This window comes from Podarcis tiliguerta, assembly GCF_965153285.1.
Source record: "Podarcis tiliguerta genome assembly, chromosome: 2".
NCBI classification, from domain to species: Eukaryota; Metazoa; Chordata; class Lepidosauria; order Squamata; family Lacertidae; genus Podarcis; species Podarcis tiliguerta.
In genome coordinates this window covers 78,299,049-78,312,170 of record NC_139535.1, presented here as the reverse complement: position 1 = coordinate 78,312,170, position 13,122 = coordinate 78,299,049, and the positions used below count along the sequence as shown (strand labels likewise).

The window sequence follows — 13,122 nt, the reverse complement described above, 5'->3', positions numbered from 1 at the left end:
AACCTGCTTAGTCACTTGCTGAACATTTGACCCTTTCTTTGCTTATGTACTGCACTAATCTGAGCATTTAAGGTTCTGGCAGATAACCTAATCAGAGTTCAAGTTTTTCATCAAGTAGGCGCTAGGAGAGCACCCATTTGTCACATCTACTGCATTTTGGATCTCATTCGAGATGCTCTTCGTGCATTTTTAAATCCTTAATGGACTACGCCCTGCATGACTTTGGAAACACTGCTTCCTATATAACACTGTGCATAGGACTGCTATCTTAGGAATGACCCACAGCAAGTATTTGGCAAAGATTTATTAAAAATCAGAGGCACAGATAATTTTCCGTGGAGGATTGCTAAGAGGCCTTGTCAACACACTTCTGTGTTAAAATTAAGAAAGTTCAAAGATATTTCTAGCAGTGAGTTTAAGGAGAAAGACAGAGGACATCTATGCCCTTTGTGGCTTAGGAGCCTCATATTTACAGGACCGCCTCTCTTGGTATGCCCCACAGAGGACCTTAAGGTCCGTGAATAACCATAGTTTAGAGGTCCCGGGCCCTAAGGAAGTCAGACTATCCTCCACCAGGGCCAGGGCCTTCTCAGTGATGGCTCCAAACCGGGTGGAATGCTCTGTCCTATGAGACTAGGGCCCTGCAGGATTTAACCTCCTTCCACAGGGCCTGTAAGACAGTGCTATTCCACCTGGCTTTCAATTTGAATTTAGCCTGATCTTTTATTCCCCTGTCCCCTTTTTATGAAGATTACCTGCTCTGGGACCCCTCGGCTAATTCTTCCCTGGCCTCCTCTCTGGCCCAAATAGGACTAATTTAGCCAGCTAGCCCTGGTGACCATCTAATGTTTATTGGATGGATTTTCCCCAAAATTGATTTTTGAACTTTGAATTTATTGTTATTCATGCTTTTATACAGTATTTTATGCTGTTTTTTGTTGTATCACAATTAAGTGTTTTAAATTTGTTGTTGGCCGCCCTGAGCTCGGTTTTCTGAACCGGGAAGGGTGGGGTATAAATAAAAATTTATTATTGTTATTATTTATAGGGAAGAGGAATGTGGAAAGAGGAAAGGAAGCACACAGACCTGAAGGAAACATGGAAGATTTACATCCTCAATTCTCTTTCATAGTAGAAAAACATAAAATGAAGCTAAATGTTCCCTCAGTTTTCTTAAAATGTGCCTGCCATTTGTATTAAGATACATTTTTAATGAGGCATGAAAATACATCTTGCCTGAGCTGTTTTCCTGTTTATACAAAGGAATGCTTTATCAGCACTTTCTTGGCTATGCATAAAACATTGACTTGAGAGCACACTAGGTATACAGTTTCAAACAACCAAGAAGTGTATTTGGGTCCACTTGGGAAATTTCATTTTGTACAAGTAGGGTTTTTAAAAAAAACAAAAAACAAAAACAGAAAAAGGAAAAGGAAAGAAAGAAATGTTGATGCATTAGCCTGGAACAGGCTGTGTGAAACATTATCCATGGTACTGATAGTGAAAAAAGAGAATTTCAAATACTGGAACTGAATGGTAGTACCAATAGTATTGGTTTGAAAACAGCATTTTTGAAAAGCAATAATAAGTTTATTTATGGTGCTCTGAGGAGAGAGTCACTCAATTACTTGGATCAATACATCATGGGGAAATAGTTACAAAATGTCAATTTGGCACCACAAAGGAAATATCCAGGAAGGTCCTCTGACTTTTTCCCGCAACTCATGGATGGGCACCTAAGTGATGGATGAGCACTTCGGCATACTGAAACAAATTGTTTTGATCCTTCCATTTTATTGAAAATATTCTTTATCCTTCATGGCGTGTCTTGATTCCTTCTGTGCCCCATTTGATTGATTCAGAGACCATCCCCACCACCCACAATTGGCTTTATTTGCTTTTGAAGATGATGTCACATGACCCAACTGGACTGGCCTTGTGGACATGTGTAATGGCCTCCTGTTCAGTTTGTGATTTCCTGAAAGCCTCAGGTCACCCACAGTTCTAATCCAGAAGGAATGGCACAAAATGAGTAGTTGACAGGGAAAACTGGTGCCTTACTGAAATCTGTATCACAGTTTATCAAATGTTTTCTTCCCCTATAAAAATAATAATATAAAAACTGCTTCATCTGCCAGATTAGTCAGCTTCTGTACATGTAATTGGCAGGGGGAAGGATCTCATCTGCCCCAGGTAGCAAAATCTCCTGGGCCACCCCTGGTAATGCTCAGGCAAAGAGACGGTGTGCTCCCCTTTTAACCCCAATGACTTTATGCATTTGGTATCTGATTTCTAAAAAGAACATCCAGTTCAGAACAAAATAGTGTGTTATTCAAAAACTCTTTGCCATCCTTTCAACCACCCACAGTTTGATAAGCTACATCCTCCAGGTCTACCTCAGTAAAAGCATTTTAGGCAGAAAGGATATACAGTTTGCATTTGCTCATATAGAATCCCTCCGCTTAATGTGGAATCTGTTGTTCACAGGGGATACCTTAGAAAACATTAATATCACACAAATAGCTTTGAAAAGGCAACATGTAAAAAAGGGAGGGGTAATATATTCTTGGCTGAATAGCTATTATCTGTTAACTGTTGAAAATAGTATAAAAAGACCAGTGATATTACAGTGGTACTTCAGGTTAAGTACTTAATTCGTTCTGGAGGTCCGTACTTAACCTGAAACTGTTCTTAACCTGAAGCACAACTTTAGCTAATTGGGCCTCCTGCTGCTGTCACGCCGCCAGAGCCCGATTTCTGTTCTCATCCTGAAGCAAAGTTCTTAACCTGAAGCACTATTTCTGGGTTAGTGGAGTCTGTAACCTGAAGCGTATGTAACCTGAAGCGTATGTAACCTGAGGTACCACGGTACAAAAGTTTGTCATAACTTCTCATAAACAAGCTTTTCTGCTTTGGTGTTAAACCAGCATGTTGTTTGTCTATGTACAAGAATGTATATAAGGAGCAAACTACATGTACAATGGCACCCTGTCAGTTTTTTGCTGTTGACAGAAGCTTTCATTTTGAGCAATGAAGTGATGGTGATGTATGTACTTACCGTATGCCTGCTGTTTGACTTACCTGGATTATGTTCCCAAGTTACTTTTCACCCTGTGGTGTTCCCAATTCACAAAAAAATTACTGGTATTCACTTCCTGGTTCTGGTTACCTACATAATTCATTTAGAAATGGGGGATATTTTAATATCTGTAAATGATATAGTTTAATATAATTTTACATAAATGACATTGTGCCTAGACTTGGTGATGGGACAGATGAGTGCTAATACACTGACTCTGAATCCTAGCAAGATGGAGGCACTGTGGATGAGCAGTTCCCAGGTCCAGCTCAATCGTCTACTTTGGATTGGGCTATATTCCCACTGAAGGGACAGGTTTGTAGTCCAGCAGTGCTCCTGGGTCCATCTATTACCAAAGGTCCAGGTGACCTCATTGGCTATGAGTACTTTTTACCAGAAACAGCTGGTAAGACAGCTGTAGCCATTTCTTTACTGGGATTTTCTGACTGCTATCATTCATGCACTGGTAACCTCTAAACTGGATTCCTGCAGTGCACTCTGTGTGGGGCTACCCTTGAGATTAACTCAGAAGCTGCAGCTAGTGCAAAATGTGGAGGCTCAGCTGCTCACTGGGGCAGGAGATCATCAATGCACAATGTTGAATGAGTTGCACTGGCTGCCACTTAGCTGCCTACTTGCACGATGAAACTGCTATTGTGCAATGAGACTTAACAGTTTCTAGTCTCCCCTCACTCCAGCCCCTGCACATCCCCTGAGTTGTGAAAGTGAACCATCAAAGCATATCAAATCCAAATGTTCTTAAAAGAGTATTGGCTAATTGTAATACACATCTACCTCCAAAATGATATACAACATGCAAATTTATCTAAAAGAATTGCTGGTTTTTCTAAATATGTAACTGTGATTTTTGGCAACAGTGCCGATGAGGAGCAGCCTCATATTTATGTACATTTTTAAAGCAGTGAAAAGAGATATTTTGAAAAAGAAAGAAAGAGGTGGCTGGCTAATCTTCAATTAGCCTTTCTTTTCTCGGCAAAGTTGCTTAATAGAGACTGTTCAGCTCAGTTCCAAATATAAAATTGTATATATCTATACACACACCCATACATACCCAAAGGATAGTATTTAGTTATCTTCAGTGAGTCCAGAGAACCTAAGAAATGAAGTAGGGCAGCAAATTCTGGCTAGTGTATATTTACAGCAACACAAGGAAATTGAAGACTAGTGTTATTTAAAGGCTCTCAATTTAAAGAACATCCTTTCCAAAGCAATTCTCTAACTCAAAGATGCACAGCTGTAATTTCCATGCCATTCATTGCTACTGCTCTTTGAACCAGATAGGGAAGCAGTTTGTTCATATTATTTAGCCAGCTGGTGCAGGTGTGGTGGCAAAAAAAGTTGGTGGAAGACATGAATGGCAGATCAGAAGAAAAACCCATGTCTCTAAATGGGATATTCTGAGTTTTAATTATTCCAGTAAGAAGCAGCCATCAGCCAACAAAACAGATGGCAGTCTTACTGCCCACTAGATTTAAAAATATCTCTGGGGATTTGAAACAATGAGCAGGCTTTCTGCAATTAATCTAGCAACTAAGGATTGTATCTGGAGCACTAATTAAAAGCCTAGCTTTGAATAAATGAGTTTTCTAAAAAGGAAGCCTGGGTTCTGAAATTGTGTTAACTTTTTGTCTCCTAATAGAGATTACCGGTATATTATAAACAATTTGCCAGAGAAAGTGGTGGAGTTCTGTTTCACTTTTTTTAATCATCTTTAATGAGCAATGTAGCAACTTTTGAGCATTCAGTCCTTTGGGATTAAACAAATGGCCCTGACATTGCTTATCACAAATTTCCAGTTTCCATAACACAATTAATGAATAATCTTAAACCCAGAGTTATGGCATAACTCCAGAGCTATGGGGTTGGACCAGATGACCCTTAGGGTCCCTTGCAACTCTTACAATTCTCTTACAAATAATAGTAATAATAAATCATAATGGAATAGGACACCCCTATTTTCACTGGAGAAATGTTGGAGGGTATGCAAATACTGTTTCAAGAGTACAAGGATTTCTGCATGTGCAGCGGAACTTCTTCTCATGCACCAGTGTGTCACATGTTCTCTCCTAGTTTGCTCCAGAGGATTGTGGGAACACCAAGAACAGATTTAGGGGACAAGCAGGAGGAAGAGAGGGGGAAGAATGTTCTCTTGCACAAGCAGTGATCCCTGAGCTGACAGAATATTCGTGGAATGCTTTGTTGCGTACAATTCATGGCAGTCAATATGGTTGCCTCTATATGATTTTGGATTACAACTTCCATCAGCCCCAGTCACCTGTAGTACAGCAATAACTGGAGGCCACCCCCTTGACTCCCTTTGGTCTACACCAGGCATGGCTAAACTTGACCCTCCAGCTGTTTTGGGACTACAGTTCCCATCATCCCTGTCCACTGGTCCTGTTAGCTAGGAATGATGGGAGCTGAGGCCCAAAACAGCTGGAGGGCCAAGTTTGGCCATGCCTGGTGTACACTGACTAGCAGTGACTCTCAGAGTTTGGGGTAAGGGGCTTTGTCAACCCCACCTGCAGATATGAGGGTTTGTATCAGGGACATTTTGCATACAAATCATCTTCTCTTTCATTGACCTACAACTTTTCCCACTAAAAGAATTTGAAAAGGCAATTTTCATTCAATCTACCAGCCAAAGTGTAATGCAATTAGTATTCTTGGATCAAAGAACACTACAGCAAAGTGCAGACCTTAAGTATAATGAGTAGCAAATCATATAATTGTATAACCTGCTAGCTGTCGATTGCAAGTTCAGGGCAGGTGACAATTCTTTATACCTCCAATCCTCATAGCACTCACTGATATTGCAATATTACGATACGAAAGTGAAACGGAAAGGTGGTGATTGATCACCCAAAGCCATGTTGCGACGGCTGAGTGCAAATTTGAAGCCAAATCTCCAAAGACCTGCTCCGCACTCTACCAGAGGCAGATGGTTTGTGGTAAAATGCCTGCACCATTCTACATAGCAAAAACACACACAAAATGCTGGAACTCCTAATTAATTTTGAGGCTGCAAATATTTAGTAAAACATTTGAGCTCTGCTGTGGCAGCCTTTTGAATGTTCATCATCACTGTTCGCTGAAATCTGTTACCAGGATTGGGTGACATTTTGCTGAAAATGTTTTGGCAGCCACTATCCTTGCTATATCATTCCCCATCAACAGCAATCTTTGCAGTGACAGAGATGATACTCACAAAAAAGCATCCTTTTCACTGCTGTGTGCTATGTGTCTGACTTACCATTCCCAAACTGTGATAAAGCAAACATTTATGTAACCAGCACATTTTGCCCATGCGTCAATTGTACTTTGTACCCATTCTCCTTGACCGCCCAAGGAAGCAGGTACTAGGCAGCCTCCAGTTACAAGCAATGAACTCAGGTCACAACCACACCCAACCCTGAAAGCATCATTGGACCACTGCGGGCCTTTAAAACAAATGATGCCTCTGTGCATAGGTGCCAGTTGTGCAGAACATAAACTGAGCGTTAAAAAACAAGCATGATAAAACCATCACAAGCAACAACAAAGAACATTTTCATACCATACACTTAAAGCACTACTAAAAAAAAGGTAAAGGTAAAGGATCCTTGGATGGTTAAGTCCAGTCAAACTTGACTATGGGGTGCAAACAGCTTTCTGGGTCATGTGGACAGCATGACTAAACTGCTTCTGGCACAACGGGACACCATGATGAGTGCCAGCGTGCATGGAAACCTATTTATCTACAGTGGTACCTCAGGTTACATACGCTTCAGGTTACAGACTCCACTAACCCAGAAATATTACCTCGGGTTAAGAACTTTGCTTCAGGATGAGAACAGAAATTGTGCTCCAGTGGCGCAGCGGCAGCAGGAGGCCCCATTAGCTAAAGTGGTGCTTCAGGTTAAGAACAGTTTCAGGTTAAGAACGGACCTCCAGAACGAATTAAGTACTTAACCTGAGGTACCACTGTACTTGCACTGGTGTGCTTTTGAACTGCTAGGTTGGTAGAAGCTGGGACAGAGCAACGAGAGTTCATCCCATCATGGGGATTCGAACTGCTAACTTTCCGATCAGCAAGCCCAAAAGGCTCAGTGGTTTAGATCCCACTTTAAGAGCCAAAGACTCCTGAGAAGTGCAGGTTGTTAAGGGTCCCCTTATTCCCCTCACAGAACTACAGTTCCCAGAGTGGTTTAACAGTCAATCCTTCTTCTCAGCTCTCAACATCTTAACAAGCCTTAGTTCCCAGGATTCTTTGGGGGAAATTATGATTGTTTGAAGTGGGATCATAGTGCATGAAATGTATGGTGGAGATGTGACCTCAGATCATGTACAATATATATATAATTGAGTCATTTGATGGGTTCCCCCACCCTCAACACATCTACAAGTACTGTCCTTTGTTGTTATTTGTGTTTGTCTGTTAACAGCAGATGCTCAAATCATGTTCTTTGCAATTGTCCCCTGTGAGTGGAGTGACTAGCAGTGTAGCATATGTGCATATTTCTTTCTTTCCTTTTTACTTTGGTAAAGTCAGTTTCAGAATAGCTAGCATACAAAAATCTTCCACCCTCTACAATGAAAGAGTATTTTTATTATTATTTTAAGGGGGGGAAATCATGTAATGTATGAAACATCTTTAAGGTCAAGGGAAATTTTTTTCGATGGAAGCAGCTATTTTGGGGGAGGGATAGTAAAAGAAGTCACTAAAGTGTAGGGAAAGAGGAAAATGAAATTAATAATCCATTCTAAAGAAATTATTATTTCAAAACACAGCTGAATAATTCGTTGTTGAGACAAGAATGAAATGCTGAATATATTGACACACACATGTTGAAAATCTAACTTCAGATATCCTTGTAAAATGAATGGAAATTAAGTGCATAGGGACATTGGCTGTGTTCTCATACAATGCTAAACCATGCTAGCTACATGATATATTAAGCATCACAACCCAATCTATAGCTTACTGGGACCATGCAATTATGCTGGTTATTGGGGAGCTGCTAATGGGTTGTCTGCTTCTCCCTAGTCCTATTTTTGTTCCTGTGCTGAACAGATCTGAGCCAAGTTTGGTTTAGCATGTCATCAAAAGCCAGGCTCTTAGCTAAGCTGTCTCATCACCAACCACAATCTGTAGCCAGTATGAGAAAGCTCATCTCTCAAAATTAGCATAGTTCGACTTACCATGCTGCGTGAACCAGGCCTTTGTAAAATGTCTGAAAATAAGCTTTGCTTTCTAAATAAATCTCATTTTAACTACTGTAATTAAATGGTACTTGTTATGAATAAAATACCCCCCGAAAGGGAAAAGAATAGGCATGCTTCCTGCCATCATCAAAGGCTTATTATATAAGAACCTACAGTATTAGTCACTTGCAGTCTGAAATAGCAAGCTTAACAAGGAGAGAAAGCCATCTATTTTAAAGTAGTCTCCTGATAAGAGAATATTCTTCCTTATTCAGGGGTTCCTTGTTTGGAAATCATGGTCACTGTGATAAATTTGAATGAAAGCAACCTAAACCTACTAAAAGATAAACTTTTGTTATTGAAATATACTTGGAGTCCTGCAGTGATTTCATGCTCTTTATTGCAGCTTGTAAAACAGTGATTGAATTCCCCCCCCAAAAACCTCAGGCTTTTATATACATCATTTGCACAATGAATCCCATCTGATTGGCTGATTCTGCTTCCCTCCTGGAGCCTGATTGGTCTTCTCCTGCAGGCCAATCAGTTGTTGCATTCTACGATCCTACCAGCCTAATAGGCTGATTAACTTTCTCCTGAAGCGTGATTGGTCTTCTTCTGCAAGCATTCTAAGACCCTACCTGCCTATTGTTCCAGGATCTAAGCTTAGTACATAACAGTTATGAATGATTGTCCTATTGTTTCATCCAACTTTCTGTGTTTTGTACCGCAAACATTTGGAAGAGATAGAGGGAGAAGCTAGCTGGTTGTCAGGAATTGCACAAAGCTGCTTGGGACAAGTCCCACCCTTTCAGTCAAGCCCCACCCTTACCTTATGACATCAGGTGTAGGGTGAGTGAACATGGCTTTCCCAAAACTGCCTCATTTGCCAAAGGGGAAAGGCCAAAAATTTCTAACAAACCAGAGGTTCCTCACCCATAATTTACAGTAGAAATGGGGGGGGGGGGAGAGGAATCACCTCAGACTCAGAAAAGAGCTGAAGGTTACTTGCTTTATCTCAGCATTGCTACCTGACCCCACCCCGCTCACCATTCCCCCCCTCCACCTCTTTCCCCCTTTTTTCCTAATGTAACACTAATGTCTCAGCAAAGGAAACTGATCTGTAGAAAACGTAATTTGAAAAAAGAGACATTGTGCATACTTTTGTAAACCAAGAAATCTTTAATAAAAATATATTTTAAAAATAAGAAAGAAACAGGACAACATGTAAAAGAAAGATCAAGACAGTTAAAAACAAATACTGTGTTTTTTGCTCTATAAGATACACTTTTTTCCTTCTAAAAAGTAAGGGGAAATATCTGTGCATCTTATGGAGCGAATGCAGCGGACGGCAGAAGGATCCCTCGGCTGCTGCTGCAGTCATGAGCTGAGGGATGCCTCCATAGCCAGAGCCATGGCTCCTGTCCATTGCTCACTGGCTTTACAGTGAGGCAGGAGGAGGGATGGACGGGGCTGCCATCCGTCCCTCCTTCTGGCTCATTCTAAAGCCAGCAAGAGCCACTGCCGCTAAAACTCTCTGCGCAGCTCTCGCTTTAAAGCAACAACCGTGCAGAGCGTGCCTGCGGCTCTTGCTGGCTTTACAATGAGCTGGAAGGAGGGACGGATGGCAGCTCCATTTGAAAGTGACTTTGTGCAGGTAGCTTGCAGCAGGATCAAGCCCCAACACCACCCCCTCCCCAGTGCTGCCACCTCCACCCCACAACACCCACCCCACCACACAGGTCCAGGTCCCCACCCTATTCCTGCCCCTGCACTGCTTCCAGCCCCATCACCGCAATGGTACCCACACCTGTGGCTGTGCTGGCTGCCACCACAACACAGCAGTGAGGCTGTGTGGGGAATGTGGGCGATGCCTCAGTGGGGCTGGCAGCAGTATAAAGACAGGGGAGGGGAGAGGCTCAGATCCACTGCCTGAATCAAGTATCTTCACTTCTGCCCTTGCCTCTGATCCCTGCACTGTATGTTTTAAGACCCACCCTACACTTGTGATTGTAATCCAGCTCACTGTGAAGCCAGCAAAGCAAGAGCTGCTGACACGCTCTGCACAGATCGTGCTTTACACATGTGTAATTCAAGCAAAGGGAGAGCCGCTTACACGGCTCCTGCCCCGGCGTCTCCTCCTCCTCTTTTTGCTCTGGTTCCGGCATCAACTCGGAGGCGAGGCAAGGCAGCTGCCCGCCACAGGAACACACAAATGTGAGCTCTTCCTCTCTCTTCAGAATATTGTTTTTCTTGTTTTCCTCCTCTAAAAACTAGGTGCGTCTTATGGTCCTGTGCGTCTTATGGAGCGAAAAATACGGTGGTTTAATATAAATTAGAGTTAAGTGATATTAGCTGAAACACAAAATATTATGCAAAGAAGCTGACAAATGTTACATAATTCGCTATAGAATTACCCATTATGTATTTTATCTGCAAACTATTAAGTCCAGTTTTTTTATTCGGCAGAAATTGCGTTATAGCCGCCTTTCAATTTATTTACCAAAATTAGAAACTTTATTCGATATCTGTGTCTTTAAGCATTTAAATAAATTATGTTGGCTCAACAAAAATGGAGTCTGTTAAATGCTTTGCAGTCTAATACTGTTGCCAGGAATTCAGTCAGATTGAAATATTTGCTGCTATCTTGGTTTGATTATTTAAGAAGAGAACTGGAATTGATTCAAGTTCAATAGAATGACTAGACAGCAGGAACTACAATAATCTAGTAGCAAAACTGGCGGATTGATGTAACTGATCAGATAATAACAGGATTGCAGAGAGAAAAAGCCCTCAAGTGATTAGCCAGCAGGAGATTGGACTAAAAGGGCAATTGAGCTTGCAGCAGTAGGAAGTGGGCAGCTCATTCATTGGAAAATGTGAAACAAAGATATTGAAGGAAACAGCAGTACCAATATCCAGAAGTGGGGAGGGGGGATTTCTCTGAGGAAGGCTCAGGCAGGATATAGAACAATTAGATACCAAGAACCACTCAATGGAAGAAGGTGGAAGAAGGTTGAAACCAGAGATGTAAAAGTTAAGAAAAGCATCAAAAGCAAGAGAAATAAACAGAAAGCAAAGCACATAAAGGCAATTGAAAAGCTGCAATATTTGAGGGGTGAGAGTATTAATCAGACCTGTATGTATGGGAGCTTTTGAATAAAGACTTAAGTTTACCATACATAGGTCTATGCAAATACCTAGGACAAGATCCAACATCACACAGGTGGTCTGTGGGGCAAGTGGGGCACACACCACAACTGAATACCACTCATATAGGACTGCAGTTTATTTTATTCATCCATCCATCCATCCATCCATTCATTCATTCATTCAACTGATGGATTTGTTATTTCTTCAACCAGTTCAACTAAGATTTTAATTGATGAACTGATGGGAGTCAGTCTTGTGAAGTTTCTAAGTTTCAGAATGGTGTGTGTGTGTTCAGAAAAGTCACTTCCTCCTTATCTGCACCAAAATTCTTTTGAATATTGCCTAAGTGTCAGGTCCTACCAGTGCTTATCTCCAGACCTTTTCAGAAGAAGAGGAATAGGGTCCTGCAGTGGCCCTCAACACTGAAGGGGACCTGATTAACATCCTCTCTGGAACAGCCAAAGGCTGACCCCTGTCTCCAGTGACTCTCCATTCTGGACTATTGCCTGGCAGTATCCCCATTCTTGGGATTTCAGAAGGTCAGATCCTGCTTGTCAACCCAAGCGCCCTTCTCCACCCAGCCTGCTCAAGGCCCAGCCACACACTCTGGATCTGGAAGGGAATCCCCACATCTTCAAAGAAAATGGAGACTCTCAAATTCTACCAGTTCACCAGTGAATCCCACGTCCAGTGCCTTTTCTTTCTCCCCTGACCTTCCTGACAAAATGTGGGGAGGGGGAGGCAAGAAGGCTTCTGTGGGGAGTAAGGACTGGGAAAATGCTCTTGTACAAATAGAACTCTTCTCACACTTCTCTGGGCCCAGTTCTGTGTACATGGAACATCTGCTCAAGGACTTTTCTTTGAACTTTAAGAGCCACTTAGGTGCAGTTTTAGAGGCTGATAGTTTATTAACATAGAATTATTTAGTTGAATTTTCATAAGCCACCTGGTGAATGTATATGTAGTACAGTGCACAGATTCTGAGGATGATGATGATGTGCGAGTGTGTGTGTGTGTGTGTGTGTGTGAGTGTGTGTGTGTGAGAGAGAGAGAGAGAGAATAACATTACCATTGCTGACAAAAGGTCTGTTTTGGTATCATTAAAGAATAATCTGACTGCATGAAAAGGTTAACAGGTTAGACAGACAAGACGGGCTACCTTGCTAAATATACTGAGCTTCCCTATTTATTTGTTTTGCTGTCAAGTTAAAAGTTTATTATTTACAAAGAGCTTTTAACATACTTGAGTTTCAGATTTAAAATGTGATTGAATTTGTTGTTGTTTTCTGACCTTTTCTATACTGTATGAAAATATATCCTTTATGAATTGCACATTGTTTTTAATAGATAAGCAACTTACAAAAAAGAGAGCAAAGAAAGAGCAAAAGAACCAAAGAAAGAAGCTTAATTTTTTAGACCTGAGAATAAAGCAGCCAAAGGTCCTGATTAGAATGCAGTAGAGCTAGACTGCAAGCGAGAGGGAGCAGGGTGGCGAGAGAGAATGTACTGTAAGAATAAAGAATGGGAAAGGGCAATCAATTATATTCTGACAGGAGCCAATCAAGGGTGATGGCTGAGCAGTTAGCCTGGTAAAACGGCTGTAAAAAGGACTACTAATTGCACAAACAGCTTATCCAAAAGTGACAAGCACAGAAGGTGGAACAGCTGATTGGATAATGCTAACAATG

At 41.5% G+C, this 13,122-nt stretch overlaps 1 long non-coding RNA gene across 2 annotated transcripts in view; it reads left to right on the top strand.

The window, feature by feature from the left end:
• LOC310673089 overlaps positions 1–13,122 on the top strand; it is a 63,590-nt gene that overhangs the window by 31,950 nt on the left and 18,518 nt on the right. The window lies entirely within an intron of this gene.